This window comes from Alexandromys fortis, unplaced genomic scaffold, assembly GCF_014885135.2.
Source record: "Alexandromys fortis isolate MF-2015 unplaced genomic scaffold, M_Fortis_MF-2015_v1.1 scaffold_218, whole genome shotgun sequence".
Classification (NCBI taxonomy): domain Eukaryota; kingdom Metazoa; phylum Chordata; class Mammalia; order Rodentia; family Cricetidae; genus Alexandromys; species Alexandromys fortis.
Window position 1 is genome coordinate 278,205 of NW_026068112.1, and position 15,610 is coordinate 293,814.

The window sequence follows — 15,610 nt, forward strand, 5'->3', positions numbered from 1 at the left end:
CAAATGGTGATACAGAAAATGTTATTCTGAATCGTTGGGCATCTGTCAATACGTAGATAAAATCATGGCCAAAAAGAAAAGAAGGTGAGAAGGAGCACTACCTTAATGAGTCTGGTTACATATTTTAAAGCCACATACAAGCCTCTGATCTGCTAGTAAAAGTACTAACAGCTTCACGGTACTCACCTCCCTGTAGGGAAGAACACCTATGTAGGTTGTCAATCACTGACAACATAAACCAGCGAGAGCTGACTTCAGACCCACTTCCTATCTTTACTCCAAAAAGACATTACCTACAGCTTGCTAACCCAAGCAGCCATTCTATTTGCAAGGGAAAAATTATTTCATCTTTAAAACTGAGAGAAAGAATATACATTTAAGTCCAAATTCCAAAGGAATCTTTCCCTTTGAATACAAAGAGCTGAGCCTCAAAAGAAGACAGCACTAATTACTTGTTGTAGGGCACGTTGAGCATGACAGCTGTGAGCACACAGTAGTGTTTAAGTGCACAGAAAACCTATCCAGAACTGAAACAGCCTGTGGTTAGACCTCATCATAATGTGGTCTTTAACTTCCCATTCCATTTCCCAGGCTTCTGATCTGCACTTTTAGCCACGACCTACCTCCTCCTAAGCAATATGATACGGTAAGAGAGAACACTGAAGGACAGACAGTCGAGAGAGCTCCAGGCTGAGCTCCATTGCTCACTGGAAGCAAACAAACTAGTGACTTTAATTCTCAATTCAGTATTAGCTGAAAGCCTCTGGCTAGAATCAATGTTTTCCAAAGGTTCCCATGAGGGAAATCTTCCCAAGAAAAATATCCCACACCAACCTAACGAAGCTTTCCTATTGCCCTAAACTATTTGAAAATATGCACATTATTATCTACCCCTTTCCCACAATAAGAATTACTAAATTGTATTTCTCTCCAAATCACTCAAATTTCTCACTATTCATTAGTGGAAATTTTTACCTCTACCTTCCATACTTATATGGAATGCTATATGAATTGATTCCGCACTTGGTATTTAGTGTTCATGACTTGGCATTAATATTTATCTTGTTTGCAAATATTTAGTACTCACAAAATGTTCATGTGTACGCAAGTGCACACTGTGGACAGACTGACAAATGTGGGTACACATGTGGTTTTGTACATGGAGGCCACAGAATTGTATTAGGTGTTAGTTCACTTTTACTTTATTATTATTTGTTCACTTACAGCTGTTTATTTATTTGAGGCAGGATCTCTCACTAGCTTGGAGCGCATCTTGTATGTTAGTCTGACTGGCCACTGAAACCCAGGGACCTGCCTGTCTCCCCTCCCTAGTTCAGGGATTACCAGCATTACCACCACCACCACCACAGACAGCTTTGCTATATGGGTAACAGAGATCAAACTAACATCCTCATGCTTGTGACTGACAAGAACTTTAAGAACTGAGCTATCTCCCAAGTCATAATTATTAATTTCTTGATGCATATAACTCTATACTGGAGGCCCAACTTTTCAGAAAGCTAATATACAAACAGTGTTTGTTGTTAATTACCATCTTGGGCAAGTAATTCAAATTTTCTGGTCCTTGTTTTCCTCAGCTAGCAAATGATAGTAACATGTAAAGTTCCTTTAGTTCTAAAATGCTGTATGATGCTATATATGCTACAAAGTCTGCATTTGTTTCTTTCTGTGTGTGTGTGTGTGTGTGTGTGTGTGTGAGAGAGAGAGAGAGAGAGAGAGAGAGAGAGAGAGAGAGAGAGAGAGAGAGACCTACTTAACCCAGAATGTGGATTCCCACAGGACCTATCCTCTTACTCTTACTTATTTATTGGACAACACCTTCTTAGCATCACTCTGGTGTATCTGCCCAGAGCCGAGTACACAGTGCTCAGGAGACAGGAATGTATCATCTTCACCAGTCAGCAAATACCAAAGGAAATTTACACAATCTTAATTTTCATGATGAACAAGTATATTATAAAAAAATTACAAAGATGATGTGAAAGAAGCTAGGATACAGCAACACTTAAGTCTAATTTTCAAAATCTTTTTCAGGATTCTGAGAAAAGTAATGGGGAATCTCTATCTCTGATCAGTAGGTAAACAATAGCAGGCAAGAATAAAGGACATCAGAGACTTGTCCCTTAGTAAGTGATGGTAAATCAAAAGAAACAGAAGCCGGTGCTCACAGCAGGCTCTAACAGCAAACAAGAACTTGCTGCCTAACACGTGTAGCTGTCAACACACATTTCCCCACGTCTGGACCTCAGCTCCTCCACTGAGACCAGCTCCACAGAACAGCAAGCTTTACTAACGTCATAGTCTTGAAGAAAGCTCCTTTTCCTTTGCTCTTAGCTGCTAATGATTCAAAAGGCACAAAAAAAAAAGGGGGGCTGGAGAGATGGTTCAGTGGTTAGGAGTGCTGGCTGTTCTTCAGAGAACCCAGGTTCAATTCCCATTGAGCACATGGCAGCTCACAACTGTCTGTAACTCCAGCTCCAGGGGATCTAACACCCTCTCACAGACATACATGCAAGCAAAACACCAGTGCACACCAGTGCACATAAAATAAATAAATAAAATAAAAATACTTTTAGAATGCACAAAAGGATTAACTCATTTAAAACAGCTTTGACCGAAGGAAAGAGAGAGGGAGGGAGAAGGGAGGGAAGAAATCCTACTAAAGAACACAAAATTGACCTTTCCAGATATATTTTTCATATAATGTTATCCAATTAACTGTTAGTATACAGGCTGGAGATAGTTAAATTACAAGGCTTCCATAAAACCCTCCACCAGGTTTTGAAAAGTTTGAGAAAGATGCTATGCTCCTGTCCACAGTCCTATTCTGCAGTATCTGCTTCTTTGCTCTTTCCCTGACTTCAGCATCTTCCCAACCTAAGAATACTCTGGGAACCACAAGGTAGTAGAATAGTCTGGGGCTAGAGCTCCTTCCCTCTTCCTTCCCCAAGTTCCTAAATAAAGTCAAGGCCACAGGCAATTTTCTCCAACACCAAATGTCCCTATGGAGACAGCCAAAGGGGGGCGGGTATCATTTATGGACTATGTAAACTTATTAAACCAACACAATTACATGTACATAATCACAGCATATTTTTCATCTCAGGCTTTTTGTTTTGTTCTCAGGCTTTTTGTTTTGTTTTGTTTATGTTTTTGTTTTTGTTTTTTGAGACAGGGTTTCTCTGTGTAGCCCTGGCTGTACTGGAACTCACTTTGTAGACCAGGTTGCCCTCAAACTCACAGAGATCCACCTCCCTCTGCTTCCCACGTGTTAGGATTAAAGGCATGCACCACCATGCTCGGCACATCTTAGGCTTCTTGGCCAAAGCTAAGTTACCAACTGAGCTATCTCTGTAGCCCTAATTATTAACATCTTAATTCTGACATTAATAGAAACCACTCTAGCCCCACACATTCCCTTACAACCTTCATGTGATCCAAAAGACACACTCCACCAAAATTTGACCTAACGATAACTGTATAAAAAAGTAGTTGAAGTAAAATTCAGAAGTACATTTCAGTATAATTGAATTTGGGATTATCTACTTCAAAAACTTCATGATATTATGCTTCAGAACACCAAGAGGAAATTAAACTTCATGTTAAACATACAAACTCAAGTAGATAAAATTACTAATATTTGACTGTTCATACAGTCACCTTAATAGTTAACTCTTACTTGTGGTTAGGGCAAATCACTGAGGCCCAAACAATGTTTTGTTAGGGCTTTAGGCTGCAGAACTAGTATGACTTTGAAGCTTTTAAAACAATCATCTGTAGCTTTTGAAACATCCTGCCTTCAATTTTGTTTGTTCATTTGTTTGTTTGTTAAGACAGAGTTTTTCTGTGTAGCCCTGGCTGTCCTCACTTTGTAGTTCAGGCTAGACTAGAACTCAAGAGATTCACCTGCCTCTGCCTCTGCCTCTGCCTCTGCCTCTGCCTCTGCCTCCTGAGTGCTGGGATTAAAGATGTGTAACCAACCAACAACCTAGGCCTCCTCAATTTAAAAAAAAAAAAGGAGGGGAGGGAGAAAGGAAGCAAGCAAGTTGGGCAGTGGTGGGGCATGCCTTTATTCCCAGAGGCAGAGGCAGATGAATCTCTGAGTTAGTAGCTAGCCTGGTCTACAGGACAGCCAGGCCTACACAGAAAAACTCTGTCTCAAAAAAACAACAAAAATAATTCTGGTAATCCCACAGCGGGTAGGCTGAGGCAGGACTGTGAATTCTGGAACAGGCCAGTGCGAGCCACATAGTTAGACCTTATCTCAAAAAAAAAAAAAAGTTGAGAAGCGGGACGTGGGAGGAGACATGGCTAAAAGTACATGTACACATGTATGTAAGAATGCATGCTGGCCGGGTGGTGGTGGCACATGCCTTTAATCCCAGCACTGGGAGGCAGAGGCAGGCTGATCTCTGTGAGTTCAAGGCCAGCCTGATCTACAAGAGCTAGTTCCAGAAAAGGCTCTAAAGCTATACAGAGAAACCCTGTCTCGAAAACCTAAACAAACAAATAAATAAATAAAAAAGAATGTGTGCTGGAGGTGGGAGACATGGTTAAAAATACTTGTATACATGTATATAGGAACGTGTGTACCACGTTTTCTTCTTTAGGTCAAAATTTCCTGGTCTTCAGCAGCCTTTAGTAAGTAAACAGAGGTTGGGGTGTGTGTGTGTGTGTGTGTGTGTGTGTGTGTGTGTGTGTGTGTGTGTGTGTGTGTGTGTGTGTGTGTAATATTCATCTCTAATGAGGATATCAAGACCTTGATGACAAAGCAGAATCTGATAGCTATTGAAGTGAGTCTGGCCACAGGAGCACACAAGGATCAGAAGTCACCAGGATCAATTCCCAGGAGTTTCCCCACTGCGATGATATCGCCTATCCATTTCTGATACAACTTCCAAGGACTGTGTTCTGACTCCCTGCAGGAAATTTGTCTTGAGAGTACTTTATGTATATTTCAATATACTTTGTATTGCAGGATGTTTCTTTGTAAATTTTACTTTTATAGGGACATCTCCAATTTTTAAATTAAAATAAGAGTTCACTAACTCAATAGATGCCCTTATTTTTTATTAATCTGACCATTTAATCACTAATCATGACTAATTGTTACTAAGTGCTTACTGTGGTAAGACCCACAAGGAAAACAAAAATAAGGGACTACTTGTCTGTTTTTAAGGCACTTACCGTGCTTAGAAGAGGTATACCAATGGTACAAATAAGCCAAAGGATGAGAACATACAAATACTATATGACAAGCACCAACAACACAGTACAGATCAGCAGTGCTACAGTCGGTCACATCCTACTGGGAGACAAAACAAGAAAGATGCTGTGAAAGACTGAACCCAGATCTTAACGGCTGGTAGAATCTTTAGAGTGGAAAGAGGAAGTAAACTTAAAGATTAAGTGGCAGCATGAACTAGATCCACATCTAGACACATCTGAGAAAGCCATTTTGAGAACACTGCAAACACTGTATTATCTGTTGACAATAGTAAGACTACTTACATAAGATTTATACAATATACATAAACATGTTTATGAATATACAATATGTAGGAAAAAATTATAAACTCTAAAATGAAATTATCAGGCCCACAGTCTCTTCTTGAAAAGAGGAAGGGGGATGGATGTAGGTTAGACTTCAGCTATATTTGTAAAATATTTTAAAGAGTGTAAGACATCTAAAACAAATATGATAAAATAGTAATATTCTTTAAATTTGAGTTGTGGACTCAAAATTATGTTAGGGCTTTTTCCCTAAAATTTCCTAAATGTTTAAAATAGCTCCTCATGAAAAACTGAAAAGCAGCCAGGCAGTGGTGGTACATGCCTTTAATCCCAGCACACAGGAGGCAGAGGCAGGTGGATCTCTAAATTCCAGAACAGCCTGGTCTATATAGTGAATTCCAGGAAAGCCAGGGCTCTAAAGAGAAACCATGTCTCAAAATAAAATTAAAAAAAAATTGAAAAGGATGGGTAGGCAGCTGGCAAACTCCGGGAATCATGGGTTGGGGAATATAGCTCAGCAGCAGAGCATACGCCTAACATGCAAAGGTAACCCTGGGGCTGATGCCTCGCACAACAGAGGAAAGCCAAAAATAAGGGCCATTAATGCAATAGTAACACTCAGAAGCGGGATAGTTCCTCTAAACTTTTAAGACAGTAGTTTTCAACCATCCTAATGCTGTAACTCTTTAATACAATTCTTCCTCTATAATACACCACCATGTGATGGTGACCCCCAACCAACCATAAAATTTTGTTGCTACTTGATAATTGTAATTTTGCTACTGATATGAATTGTAATGTAAACATCTGATATGCAGGATATCTGATCAACCCCTGTGAAAGGGTCCTTCAACAACCCCCAAAGGGGTTGCGACCCACATGTTGAGAACTGCTGTTTCGAGAGAACACGTGATCGGTTTCATTTTAGGCTGGAGTCATAAATACTTCACACAGTACACACAAGAAGCGTCTAGAACAGGGCAGAGTAGGGTTGACAAACTGGTTAAGAATGAAGTTTTTATATTGCCATCCAAAATCAGATAGCTGAGGGGAGTGAGAACCACCTTCCCAAATAACTTAAATGCCGGTGGAGCAAAGTCATCTCCCCCAAAACAAAGCCAAGGAAACTTCCAGCTACAGAGGAATCCAGACTAGGACTGGCTGTGAGTAGTTCTTCTGTACCTCCTTTCTCCCCTCCCCCAACACTCATAAACAAAAACAAAATGTACCCTTGCCCACTTGAGAAAGAATCAAGAATTGGCAGATCTGCTGAAGTGGACAGCTTCCAAACCAAAGCCCTTTTCTGGGGAAGATGTTGACACAGCTCAGAAAACAGAAGAAAATCGCAAGTCAGTCAAGATCTGAGGAAGGCCATCAGAAGGTACCCATCCTTCCACACTTCCCAGAGTCTAAACTTCCTCAAGGGAATCAGGAAACTGAAAACGTTCCCTATCTGATCCTGTTTTTCCCCAGCAAAAAATGACACACAAACTCCCATTAAAACCAATCTCCTTCCACAATTAAAAGATATCCTAATAATACCTTCTAGGCACCTAATTGACCCAGTCAAAAGTCCCTCCTAAGTGGTACTTTCAAAGCAGCATTTTCTCAATCAAATCTTGGGAAATATCATTGTTCCCTTTGGTTAAAAATGACAGTGGGATGGGGTAATAATAAGCCCTTCTGTCTTGTAGCACAACACAAGGAGGGAGAATGAAACAAACACTGAAACAGGACAGCAGAGAGAACAAACAGTGTGGTGACCTCACATTTATTAATCACCTGCCAAAGGTCAGCCACAAGATTGAATCGTAGACTGAGTTACTAAAACTACTCTGTGATTCTGATTAAATCCTCAGGTATTCAATTTGAAAATTAATAAAATATAGTAATCCCTCCAATTCTCTAGCTCCATAAATTCCATCAATAAAAATGCTCTGGTTAAACAGAAAAGTACCAAAAGGCCCTTTGCCTTGTTCATTTCAAATACACTTTAGACACCACTGAAATAGCCTTTCTTGGATTTGAAACTTATCACCATATGCTTATAATCCTTATTATCGCCCCCATTGACTGCACTACCAGTTAAAGCACGCCAGTGGTAGAGCACATACCTAGCACAAAACTGAGTTCAAATCTCAGCACCACAAAATAAACATAAGGCAGGCATGGAGGTTCACAACTGTACAGGAACACTTATGAGGCTGGCAAAGGAACAGCTATAAGTTCAAGACCAGACTGAGTTAAGTAGTTAAATTCCAGGCCTGCCTAGGTTACAGCATGAAACTCCATCTCAATAAATAATGGATGGATGGATGGACATACTGACAGGAGATAAAGCTCCACATGATCCAGCCTTGCCCAATTTTGTCTGCCATCCATAATTTCTTAGACACTACCTAAATCTGTTTCATTCCTTTACTTTTTTATTCAAGCTATAGTCTCGGCGTACAGTGTGCTACTCTCAGCCTCCTGTAGGCTGCATGCTTAGCTCAACCTTCCCTTCCAATTGGGAGGCCAATTGTTTGTCCTGTGGTTGCAGACCCATGGCAGAAATGACATGTGGGCCTCCGTTCTCTACCCCATAACTTTATTACAGCTTTTACCACACTTCATCTTATATTTACTATCTCTCAATTAGACCCATTGTTCTCCACCTTCCTAATGCTGTGACCCTTTACTACAGTTCATGTTGTGGCGACCCCCATCAAAATATTGTTTTGTTGCTACTTCATAACTTTTTGCTTTTGCATAACTTTAATTTTGCTACTGTTATGAATAGTACTATAAATATCTATTTATGCGACCCCAAAAGGGGTCGTGATCCACCAGGTTGAGAACCACTAAATTAGACCCTTATGTTTTTTATGAGCAGAGACTTTTCCTGACCCATTCCCACCGCTCCAGCACCTAGGACAGAAGTTTGTAAGATGCGAGACAGCCAATAGACACTGGGTGGGGCAAAGGGTAGAAAACAGAACCAAATAGGAAAGGAGAAAGAAGAAGCAACTGGGATGGCTCAGGAAGAAATGCTAACACTCGGGCTTCCTGCCAGTATCCACCGTGCTGCTTTCTCTGAACCCGTCCTCACACAACTACAGCTATCGCATCTTTGTGATAACCCTGTTATCCACTGCCCCACCCCAACTCTGGCAACCAAATCAGCTTTCGCCGAACATGTGCCATTTGAAATCAAGTATACCCCAAATTGAACTCATCATGTTTTCCTTAAAAATAAGGAAATATGAGGCTGCAGAGATGGTTATGCATTTAAGAGCACTTGCTGCTCTTCTCGGAGGAGCAGGGTTGCAGACCCAGCACCCACATTAGGTAGCTCACAACCAACTGTAACTACGGTTTAGGGAATCTGGCACCCTAACCTGGCCAAGAGAGGAATTTCCACGGTACATATACATACATGCAGGACCTGCCATATACATCACATACATACAAAAATTTTTAAAAAGTAAAAATAAAGAAATCTTCTTAATGACTTTATTTCAGCCAGTGTCTCTGACTCCTCGTCCTCCTGGGTCTCCCTTACCCAGTTCTCAACTTGTCTTTCACTATCTCATTTCTACTCTTTTCTGTATTCAACCTTCAAAATTACTCTCAGGCCTCATCACTTCAGACTCCAGATATCAATCTCTATTCCCTTTAAAGCAATAAGCCAACTTCTGTCTTACTGTCATATCACGATTTTAATTAAAAAAAAAACTTCATAGGTTCCCTTTTCCCTATTTTCTATCTTTTAACACATAAATTTACTAGCCTAGCTTTTAAGACTCCCTTTTCCTGTAAACACAGCCCCAAATAATGCTCATTTCATTACCACTCGGGGCAATCTAATCAACGTTCCTAGAATATTTTGAATACTATTTTGTTTCTAGGATTTTGTTTGGTCCCTTTGATTTCTTGGTTTTTGTTGCTGTTGTTCTGTCTTGGTTTTTGTTTGGTTTTTAGTTTTTTGAGGCGGGGTTTCTCTATGTAGCTGTCTTAGAACTCACAGAGATCTGCCTGCTTCTACCTCCCAAGGGCTAGGATTAAAGGCGTGTGCCACCTCCGTTTGAGGTGTGTGTGTGTGTGTGTGTGTGTGTGTGTGTGTGTGTGTGTGTGCATGTGTATGGTTTGCTATGCTGCTACAACTGATCTGAAACCCACAATCTTTGGTCTTCAGCCTCTCATGTGCTAGGATTTGGGATTACAGGTGTGTGTCACTATACCTGGCTCCCCTAATGTGCTTTTATAAAGTATCTGAAATGCTATAATTCCTGTGTGGTACCTTCCATAGTTACCAGAGTACTGTTCTCCTAAAGTGTCTATGGCATAAGACCTGGGCCATGCAATTCATAATATACTTTCAATTTAAAAGTGTGTTTCGCATGTAAATACAGGCTCAAAAGATATCCAAACATTTCTCTGACTTCCAGCCGAACTCGAAACTCAAGAACACGAAGCTGCATGTTGCCCTGGACCTTCATTCAAGCACTTAGCACAGAACTGAATAAAAACAAGTTTAACTAACTCCTTTCACTTCAAACTATTTCTCAGAAGAAATAAAGGAATAAGATATCACTAAACAACACAGTTGAACTTAATCCCAACCTAGCTAGAGATGATAAAATTCTTGTCTTTGCTGCCTCTGGTTTCCAACTTAGAAGTACAACCACCTGACTCGAGGTCAGCAATACCCTGTGCTCATGACATCACAAATGCATAGTTTTGTAATGACTACAAGAAGGTGGCAGCTGGCAAGGATGAAGGCGGCAAGTCCACTAAAGAACAGCTGTGTGCTTCTGTTACATGGAGACCTTTCTTTCATACACACCCTTTTTTTAATTAGCCATATTACCGGAGAATTTTCCTTTAAGATAGCTGGAGAAGATTTTTCAGTGCCCAAGACCTTCAAGAAAGCTACCTTAGTCTTTAACAATGCAGTGGGTTCTCCAGACAGGATGAAAGAAGATCCAGTCTAGCTGGAACACAGACATCATCGACCAACTGTTCTTATGCATGAGGGAGAAAGCCTGAGAGGCCACATTCACCTTCAGTTTTTTAAATTAGCCTACATTAAGATACTTAGCACAGTCTAGTTTTAATTACCTATAAATGGACTTTTAATTTTGTGGATTTCTAAAACCAAATATTTAAGCCAAAATTGTACAAATTGTACAATTGTACTTCTACAATTGTAAAATTCCTACAGACTTTTCCTTGCTATCAGATAATATAGGTTTAGAAATGTAAATTCAACATCAGTATAACCTCCAAAAGAGTAAGTCTGGCTTTAAAAATATTTTTTTTTTTTTGGCAGGGTAGGGGTTACGAGGCAGGGTTTCTTCGATAGTCGAGACTGTCCTAGAACTAGCTCTGTAGACCAGGCTGGCCTGAAACAGAAATTCACCTGCCTCTGTCTTCCAAGCGCTGGAATTAAAGGCATGTGCCACCACCACCAAGCAAAATAATGCATTTTTAAAATAATAAATTTGTTCAAAAAGCGTTGCATTCTTATGCCAGTACCCTCAACATTAGCAGAGCTAAATGCCCTGGAAATATGATGTCATCCTTACCACAAGCTTTGGAGCAGAACCCCGCCATAGTCTTGCGATTTCTCCACAGGCTGGTGCACTATGAGACAGGGACAAGCAGAGCTCAGACAGCAAGGTACACAGATACAAAAACTTCTATATGGAATCTTTCATCTACTGGCTATATATCTTTGGGCCAGAATGGTACAGAAAAGAAGCAGAAGAGTCACAATGTACCGGTGCCTGCCTGACTCCTTGTCCCTGAGTTCCTGGACCAAAGGGCTCAATATTTCTCATTAAATCCATCCTTTGTTCAAGGACCTACAATGACTCTATTGACCCTTCTATCCACATCCAACAGTTTGGCCTCTCAGTCCCTTCCACCCTCTTACTCCCCATGACTTGACCAGCCCACACTCTCCCCAGTCACTCTCACACATAACTTAGTCATTCATACAGACCATCGCTGCACATTGTATATGCTATACTTTATTTGGAAAATAATTTTGTTGGGTTTTTGATACTGGGTTTCATGTGTCCCAGGCTGGGTCTGAATTCACTACACATCTAGGAAGGGTGCCCAGAAACCTCTGATCCTCCTGCCTCAACCTCCCAAGTACAGGGATTACATAGATGCACCACCACAACCGATCTATGCAGGGCTGACAACAGCCCCCAGCCCCTCAGAAAATCTTTTTCTTTTATTCCTAACACAGAAAAGATTTTTATTGACTTTAGTGTGCACACTTATATAGGTAATGACCTGGGCAAGGTCATGTCATAAAGAAGAACCAGAGTCCATAGTTTTATATGACTAATCCATAATCTCCCAAGTCCATTTCACAACATACTGATTCAGAAAGCTGTCTAATCTCACTAATTCCTTCTTACTTCAAGTTTTCTCCAGCCCATCCACATGCCAGTATAACTGTTTAGACAGTTTCTGACATTTTAAAGTGTTTAAACACTAAAGCCTCTTCCCATGTATGTCACCATCCTCCTTCGCCCTGCTCTGTGTTCCATATATTACCTCCTGACCCCTCACCTCCCACTCCGAGGAAAAAGACACCTGTTTCATATCTATCTCCCCAAAGGCTGCCACTGGAGCTTGCAGGTTGCTTCATCCATAGGTGCTCAAATATTATTCAGCAAGGAATGTTTAAGTCCTCACTTCTATTATCTTAAAAGGCCAAGTGAATTCAGCAGTTCATGATAAAACTGCCCTGCACAGAATTTTAAGTGTCTGAATCTGTCAGACACTACTAAGATTCCAGTCACCATTCCACATAGGAAACATCACTGAGATCACATTTCCAAGGACTGATTTTTTCCTTGGGTGGGATAAGTGTTTGTGCTAAGGAGGACACGGACACACACTTTTTCTCTCTTTCTCTTTCTCTCCCCCCCCCCCCAATAGTCTCAGTCAGTACTGTTAGAATACTTGAGGCATCTGGGAGTCCAGAAACACAAGCAATACAATGCTCCCATAACAATGTGAACATTCATTCATTTGTGATACTAAATTGTCCCATCATAGCTCACTTGGCTGCTACATAATGTACCTCACACTGTACCTCAAATTTCTAAAAATGCGTTTTGAGAACTAAGAATAGTGGAGGATCTATTGGGCTGCTTGCTTTACACTCATTTCTAGGTTTCCACAAACTCTTCACTCCCCACCCTGTGAAATAATATATACAGTTCAACAAAAGGAAGTCAGCTATAAACAGAAATGACCCATATGTCATAACTACTATTGGCACCAGTCAATTCACAAGGATTAAAACATCTATTAACAGTCAAGACTCCAAGTGGATATATGTGATTCTTATTAATCCAATTTTAGACTCCAATTGAGATATTTTTCCACTAATGGGTAGGAGAGGAAAAGAGAGATAAAGCAATGATTATGCCAAGGAAGTTTTCAGACTAGTGATATAACTCCACCACAGAGCACCTAACACGGTGCATGCTGGTCGTCTGTCTTTATACAGCACACCAGAACCCACTGCTGCCACCCTGCCTTATACAGTGCACCGGCCTGTTTTCTTTGGCAAAGTTTTACTCTTTTCTCCTCCACAGATGTCGTCCCTGGTACTAAAGGAAAGGAATAAGACAAATCAGACCACCAAAAATAAACAAACAAATCAGTAGTAGTTTGGAAACAAACTTCCATCTTTACCTCCTATTTGAATGTGTAATGTCCAAAGCAGACATCTATTCGATTCTAAATTATTCACGGTAATGGATAATGACTGGCCAAAAGGTGCTGATAATCCAAAGTGAGAGGGAAAAATCGAAAAAGAATCTATTTTGGTTTTGGAATATATGTTTTTCAGCATATTTGCCTTCTCAATTATTCGTAGCATGAGCTAATATTTGTGTTCATGTTCAGTCTCTAAGTACACAGAAACTGGCCTGTTAGGAAGGCGTTCTGAAGATGCCAGCTCACTAGTGAAGTTAGAACAGACTGCTATTCAGCTCTGCACATGAGCAACAGCCAATTTCTTTTATCTTGCAGTTCTGCTCAGTCTTCAAAATATCAATAGACTAGTACAGCAGGTTAGTAAGCGGAAAAGACCTGCCTGAAAACAATGAGGGCAAAGAACATAATTAATTCCTCATTGTTTACCTAGAGCGTGTTCATTTGTCGGCTATGCACGGCCAGCATTTAACTACAAGTCTGGCTCTCCATCCCTTCAGGAACACAATCTCATTTATTAAGAAACATATTTTCTAAAATTAAAATAAAAATGTTATTCTTTTGGATTCATCTCACCACTACTACTTCTTATTTTGCTTTTCCACCTCTGAAACAGGTTTTGAGAGACAAAGGGATCCTGCCTTCTGAAAGACCTCCTAAGTATATAGTAGGAAAAGCCAAAGATGGACAAATTACCAGCTTCTAGTTTCCTAAATAAAACATCTTCTGTAGTACTCACAAAAGATAAGGAAAGAAAATGCCAAAGTCGAGTTAGCTTTGCAGTCATGAAAATTCCCTTAGAAGTGTGTCTGTGTGTGTGTGTTTGGTAGGGGATAACCTCTTAGATCAAATTTCATCTGTCCACTTCTTTCAATTTCCCCATTTTTACATGTGCCTTGCGCTCAGAAAAGATACCTAGGTTAGATAGACACTCTATCACCAGGGAGGAGAGACAGACTCTGAGGGCTGGTCCTTGTGAGCCGACAGGCTAAAAATACGCCGGCCCAGTAAACAAATCCCATTCCATCTCGACAGGAGCCACACCGTTAACCTAGTAATTATGAGAAGAGTGAGATCACGCAGCCCCCGGCTTACTCATCAGCAGCTTCGAAAGTTTCCATCGGCTCAGAGCAACTTTTCTTTTTTTCTAAAGTCCATAAGCCTGCCCTAGAATTTCTACACCTACACTTACAGAGTCTCTCTCTCTCTCTCTCTCTCTCTCTCTCTCTCTCTCTCTCTCTCTCTCTCTCTCTTTCCCTCCCTTCTTTCCCCCCCCTCCCCTCACCCTTCCTCCATCACTGGTCGCACCTCCCTTTGGCTATCGAGAAGCAGCACAAACTTGTCTTTTCATTTTACTTTTATAATGACTTCAAAAGAACTTTATCCCACTGGCTTGAGGGGGCCCGTCGGCGGCATCTTGACCCCCCTAAAACTCCGCCATCCCTCCCCAAAAGCCTAGCGGACAAGAGGGGACCATCCAAACTGCCCAGCACAGCTCGGGAGAGAACAAGAACCGCCGGGCAGGGCTGGGAGCGCGGGACGCAGGTGAAAAGACTGGCGTGAAGAGGGAAGGTGGGGACCAAGCAGGGAACGGCGAGGCGAGGCGAGGCGAGGCGAGGAGCGGGTGCTCAAGGGAGATGGCTTCAGGTAAAGTCTGGTCAGAAAGAGGGAGCAGTGGAGCTCCGAGGCGCAGAGTTTGGGACGCTGGAGAGGCGGGAGGGGCGGGGGAGGACGGGGAAGGTTGTCAGGGCTGGGGGCTCCGTTACCCTCGCGACTCTCAGGGCAAGGCTCTAGGCCGGGGCGGAGCGCGGGGCCCGGCCGCCTCTCCTCATTCCTCGGCAGTGACCCCGGGGTCCGAGCGGCCCCTCCCCCGACGACGATGGAGGCGGAGGCGGACACTGCGACCGCGACTGTTGCTCTCCACAGGAACTGGAGCCGGAGCCAAGCCGGGACTGGCCGAGGCTGGCCTCTCCCCAGTGGCTTTCCGCCGGCTCCACACCGGGTCGCCACTCCGACTCCAGCGGCTGGTTCAGGATCGGTGGCTCTCGGCCGTCCGGCCGGAAACAAGAGCCCGTTTCCGGCCGGAGCGGGTTGGCGGTGACACCCTAGCCGCCCCCCGGGCCTCCTCCCGCCCGGCGCGGCCGGCCCCGCCCCGTCCCGCCCCGCCCCGCCCCGCAGCAGCTCCGCCCTCAGGGCCGTTCTGAGGCCGCGGCCAGTTTGGCGCTTGCCCGGCGCGTGACCCCGCGCGTTCTTGGCTCGCGTGCCCGAGCCCCCGGGCTGAAGCAGTTTTGAGCCGGGAGCTGGGAGCCCGGCGAGGACTCTTAGGACTTTGGGGTCGCCTCAG

General features: G+C 42.4%; 1 protein-coding gene across 2 annotated transcripts in view; it reads right to left on the reverse strand.

Moving 5' to 3' along the window:
• The window catches only part of Otud7b (OTU deubiquitinase 7B), a 53,010-nt gene extending 37,656 nt beyond the window's left edge, over positions 1–15,354 (reverse strand). The window contains exons 1-2 of one of the 2 annotated variants that reach the window (XM_050124594.1): positions 15,033–15,354; positions 11,106–11,163 (exon numbers count right to left, since the gene is read on the reverse strand). The gene's annotated coding sequence lies outside the window, so the exon portion shown is untranslated. The remainder of the gene's footprint in view (positions 1–11,105; positions 11,164–15,032) is intronic. The other variant, XM_050124593.1, reaches the window with a different exon arrangement.
• Between the last annotated feature and the right edge of the window lie 256 nt (positions 15,355–15,610).